A 5,937-nucleotide genomic window follows, 5' to 3' on the forward strand; every position below is an offset into this window, starting at 1 on the left:
CCTATCTACCTATGACTCCACTTTCAAGGAGCTATGAACCTGCACTCTAAGGTCTCTTTGTTCAGCATCAATCCCTAGGACCTTACCATTAAGTGTATAAGTTTTCTTAAAAGATGATAGTGCTGGACTAGAAAGGTTAATGGCTTATTTTTTGAAGAAATTGAACCAACATCATCAAAACTACTCATCTATAGAAAAGGAAACATTTGTAGTGTCTTCAACACTTCAGAAGTTTATGTTCAACATGGGGACTGTAAAATTCTGAATTTTACTGATTAATTGATAATTAATTGACTTTTGTGGAACAGTTCAGAACTAAGGTGCCAAAGTTGTTCAGGTACAGCTTAGATCTGCAACTGCTTAACATAAAAATTGCACATTTTTCTGAGAAAGAAAATGTAATTGCTGATGGTTTATCGCAAATATAAACCGTTGTGAATTTAAGAATCTGACTAAAGTAGTTTGATAGTAATTCAGAATCTGGTGAGAGGAAAAATGAATGGTTGTGTGTTTTATGTTTAGTTTCTTAAGTGTAACCAACCTTACGTTGCCACAGGATTTTAAAAAAAATGATGTTAATGTTTCTCAAATAAGTTGTTTGTTTGTGAGGCCAGGCCTGAAAGCTAATTGGCTCTTGATCACTTAGTATTTTTGCAAAGCTATTAGTGTCTTCTACAGTGAAAACTGATACAAAGTACTTATTCAACTCCTCTGCCATTTTCTAGTTCCCCATTACAGTTTCCCCAGCCTCATTCTCCAAGGGGCCTATGTTCATAGAGTCAAAGAATCATAGCGTCCTACAGCACGGAGACAGGCCCTTTGGCCCAAACTGGTCCATGCCGACCAAAATGTCCATCCACTCTAACCCATTTCCCTGCACTTAGCCCATATCCTTTTATACCTTTCCTATCCATGTATTTGTCCAAATGCCTTTTAAGTGTTGTAAATGTACCCGATTCAATCACTTCCATTGACAGCTCATTCCATGTGTGTACCATCCTCTGTGTAAAAAAATTACCACTCAGGTTCACTTTTATTATTTCCCCTCTATCCTTAAACTGATGCCCTCTAATCCTCAAATTCCCAACCCTGGGAAAAAGACTGAGTGCATTCACCCTATCCATGCCTCTCATGATCTTATACACCTCTACAAGGTCCCCCCTCAGTCCCCTACACTCTATAGAAAAAAGTCCTGGCAACATCCTTGTAAACTTTTTCTGCACTCTTTCCAGTTTAGTAACAACCTTCCTATAGCAAGGTGACCAAAACTGAACACAATACTCCAAATGCAGCTTCACCAACATCCTGTATAACTGCAACATCAATTCCCAACTTCTATTCTCAATGCCCTGACTGATGAAGGCCAGTGTGCCAAACCTTCTTCACTGCCCTGTCTACCTGTGACTCCACTTTCAGAGAACCTTGCACCTGAACTCCAAGGTCCCTCTGTTCCACTACACTCCTTAAGTTTTCTTTGGTTTCTGTCTTCCTTTTTATATATTTAAAGGTCTTGCTCTCCATCGTGATATTATCTGCAATTTACCTTCAAAGTTTGTTTTTATTTTCTCTTTTCTTTTGGTTCTTTTATTGGTTTTTTGATGGTTTTGGTGGGAATATGGAATGTACTGCCTGGGAGGGTGGTTGAGGCGAGAAACCTCACAACCTTTAAAAAAGTTCTTGGATGAGCACTTAAAGTCTCATAACATTAAAGGCTGAAAACTTAGATATGTGTAGATTTAAAGTAGCTTTTGTCCATGTACATTTGATGGGCTGAAGGGCCTCATCTGTACTGTGATGATTCTCTGATACCTAATCCAAGAGCTGTGACTGCCCTCCGGTGCACATAATGTACACGTAATGTTCCATGAAATGGCACAATGTCTGCAACTCCTCAACTCAGATTTAAAGTCCCTCAAGGTGCAAACACAACTTTCAGATGTATTCTGTCTGGATCACTCTGCTGTCCAGCACCAACATATCACTCATCCTACTGTCACAATGTATCATATTTGATTTAATTTATTAAGTGATTATTCGAGATTGTCTGATGATAGCACTTTACTATGATTTCTTTAATGTTAAAATCTCCAAATCAATCTTGTAGTAACTAGCTATTCTTATAAAGAGAGAAGATAAACACTTGAGACTTAAACCAAGCCTTAATGTTTAATACTTTGCATTGATTGTTTATCTTTGTAGAAGCTGAATGTAATGTCATTTGCATATGAGTTAATGTTCTCTGAGCGTAAATATTTTGAGTACTGATTGTGAAAACAGTCTTTGGTTTTAGATTGACACTGTTTCTGACAGATTTTGCAATGATTCCCCTGTGTATTTAAGATGGTGTTTATCCTTGCATCACAGGAAGGGTAAGCCATCCATGAAGCAATTGCTTTCTGTTTTAAATGAACTGACATCCCTAGTTTTAATGCAAGGGAGGAATTTTCAGTTTCAGTCAAAGAATAGGGGTGTCCCCAAATAGCTGGACGAAAGAATATAAACCGAAGGTAAAACTTAAATAAAAGACTTACATCAGCTCCTCATTGCATCTGACTTTTCTAAATTAACTTTTTCCTGTTTAATCTTTCAACCACAAGTACTTCCAATCACACAACAGACATTTCAGAATCCTGAAACTAGCTAACTCAATTTCACCATTCAGCTTTTATCATTTGGAAATAAAGTCAAACACCGGCAGACGCACACACACAAACATACACTTCCTCACAACCCACACATTCTCACACATACACAGACACACCCACATACTCACAGACACACGCAGTCAGACTCTCTGTGTCACACACACACAATTCCACTATCCTGCAAAACTTTTGCTCACAAGTGAGTTGTAGCTGCTTTCACAACCTCCATCCACGTAAAATGGAAAAATGGTAAACTTCATTCATCGTGACAAGAGCTGCTTGTACAGACAGATTTGGTGTCCAAGTTAATGCTCAATCAGGAAATATAAAGAAACTAAAGGGAAAAACTTGTCTCATTCAGGCAGCCCAAGTACCCTCTGTTCCAATGCGATGGTCATAGTTCATGAATTAGTGTAGCTCCATTTTTACCACAGGAATTAGGACTGAGAGATACATCTCGTCTCATTGTCTCACATTCTAATAAGACTCAAAGTCGACTGGCAGTGGCCTTGGCTAACAAAGGGGTTTTGCAGGCCAGCTACTCAGAACTCAACATCAGTCTATTTTTCCCCTCCCCCACCCTTCACAGAGCTTAGCTTTATCCCTTGCCCTCTTTCTTTCTGCTTGCCTTTCAGCAGGCAGGTTATACATCGTGCAGGAAGAACGACAGAAAAATTAACGCTTATATTTATGTCCCTTTCTCAACATCAAAAGATCTTCCTCAAGCCCTCTGTGCGATTCTACTCACACGTCATACTACCCTATTCCAAGGCATGTACATTTATACACCCCGTAATCCTAACCCAAACCTTCCATGCCAAGCAAAGGCACTTCCATACCCATTATACATTCCATACAAATCCAATGAACAATTTACAATTTTTAAAGCAGTTTATAAAGAAACATTAATTTATAATATGCCACTTCCTTAAAAAAGACTAGTTTCACTAATAATCCTAAAAAAAGTGTCAACAATTGTGACCACTTTAAGTATCAACATCAAAACCTGAAACCACACAGCCTTGTGTCAATAAACATTGGACAATTGACAGAATAGAATAGTTGTTCCAACGGGATAATGGATGTCTGGACTCTCAACTAAGGTTGGATAATAAGACACTACATTACTACTACCTTAATAAGCAGATGTCTTTTCTAATTTCTTAAAGAATGTAGAAAAAATGAAGACATTTCAGTCTATCCTAATTAAGGCAATTTATCCATTTGCAATCAATTCAATCCATCTGCAATGGTTCTCTATCCCTAATACCATTGTTTATCAAACAAACTCAGCTTTGAAGTGTCAATTGACCTATCCTCAACAGAGTAGAGGTTTATAAAACAATGAGGGGTATAGATAAGGTGAATGGCAGGTGTCTTTTCCCTAGGGTAGGGGATTTTAAGACTAAAAAGTATAATTTTAAGGTGAGTGGAGAAAGATGTAAAAAAGACATGAGGTGTTTTTTTTTACACAGAGTGTGGTCCATGTATGGAATGAACTTCCAGAGGCAGTTGTAGATGCGGATTTAGTTAGAACATTTAAAAGACATTTGGATAAGTTCATGAATAAGAAATATTTGGAGGGATATGGGCCAGGAGCAGCCAGGTGGGACAAGTTTAGTTTAGAATTATGTTCAGCATGGATTGGTTAGACCAAAGGGTCTGTTTCCATGCTGTATGACTCTATGTCTGTAAGATGACAAAACAGTTTACAACCAATTAAGTATTTTTAAAGTTTTTTTTATTCCAAAGATATACTTTATTCATAAAAATCTTTGTACACAAAATGTCACAGAGCAGTATAATTCTGTCACAGTCTTAACATATATATAAATAAACAACCCAAGGCATTTCTTATTTATACAAGACTATGTATACATACATTTGAGGCACCAGGATAGTCTGATAACTGAACAGACCCCCTTGAAAGACTTTAGACACTGGGCTTTCTCCACGGCCCCATTGGCAGCAGCTGCCCCAAGCTTTAGTGCATCCCTCAGCATGTAATCCTAAACCTTGGAATGTGCCAGTCCAAAACACTTAGCCAAGGTCACCTCCTTGCTCTGGAAAACCAACAAATTTCGAGCAGATCAGAGAGCGTCTTCACTGAATTGATGGTTCTCCAGGCACAGTTGATGTTTGCCTCGATGTGCATCCAGGGCAACAGACCGTAGAGCACAGAGTCCTACGTCACAGACTGCTCAGAACCAACCTTGACAACAACCACAGCATTTCACTCCAGACTTTCTTTGCAAAGGCATATCCCAGCAGGAGATGTGTGACAGTCTCTAGGTCCCCTGCAGCTACTTCAAGGGCAGCATGCGGAGGCACAGAGAGTCTGGGGCATATATGAAAAATCACATAGGTAATGCCCTTCTCACCACTAACCAAGCACTTGTTGTTAAGTCCTGGTGATGAGGCATTCTGCCAAATGACTTTGACAGTCTGCTCAAGGAACAACCCAAGAGGATCCTCCCTCTCCTTTCCCTGGGTATTTTTGAATCATACTTCTAGTTGTAGGATGCATGACAACCAACCTTCATACGGTAAGATTTCAAAAATGGCAATGATCACATAATCTGTATTTAATTATGCTGATTGAGTGAAACATTATAATATTGATTGTGGGATCTTGAACATGAATCTGAAGTAGAAGAATGGCTTCAGTTTAACATCCCTTTTCAAAGAATTCCCAATTCTGGTTGAACATGTTCCTGGAAGTTTCATAACATGACCTCCTACATCAAACTGGCTGGCCACTCCACTCTCCTGCCATTGGATACCTGATACACCAATCAAAAATGAAGAGGTTTTTCATCACTCAATTGGACAACTCTCAACTGTCACCATTTCTCCAATCTTCAATATCTCTGAGACCAAAAATGGAAATATTCAAATAAAATTTAAATATTGATATGGATCAATTTTTAAACCTGGATGATAATTTGTAACCACAATCCAATAGTGAATTCATGAGAATCTTCTTGATGTAGAGTGTGTTGAGAATGTGGAATGTGCTGCTGCATTAATACTTAATGGATAACAGTGATAAGTAGAAAGAGAAGGAAATAAAAAGGATAAATGCTGATAGGGAGCTGAAAACACTGTTGAGAAGAAATGCCAATATGAGCTGATTGGGCTGAAGGAACTGTTCCGATTATGTACATTTGATATAATGTTGTGGTTTTGTTCGCCGAGCTGGGAATTTGTGTTGCAGACGTTTCGTCCCCTGTCTAGGTGACATCCTCAGTGCTTGGGAGCCTCCTGTGAAGCGCTTCTGTGATGTTTCCTC

The sequence above is a fragment of the Chiloscyllium plagiosum genome, chromosome 32, assembly GCF_004010195.1.
Source record: "Chiloscyllium plagiosum isolate BGI_BamShark_2017 chromosome 32, ASM401019v2, whole genome shotgun sequence".
NCBI classification, from domain to species: domain Eukaryota; kingdom Metazoa; phylum Chordata; class Chondrichthyes; order Orectolobiformes; family Hemiscylliidae; genus Chiloscyllium; species Chiloscyllium plagiosum.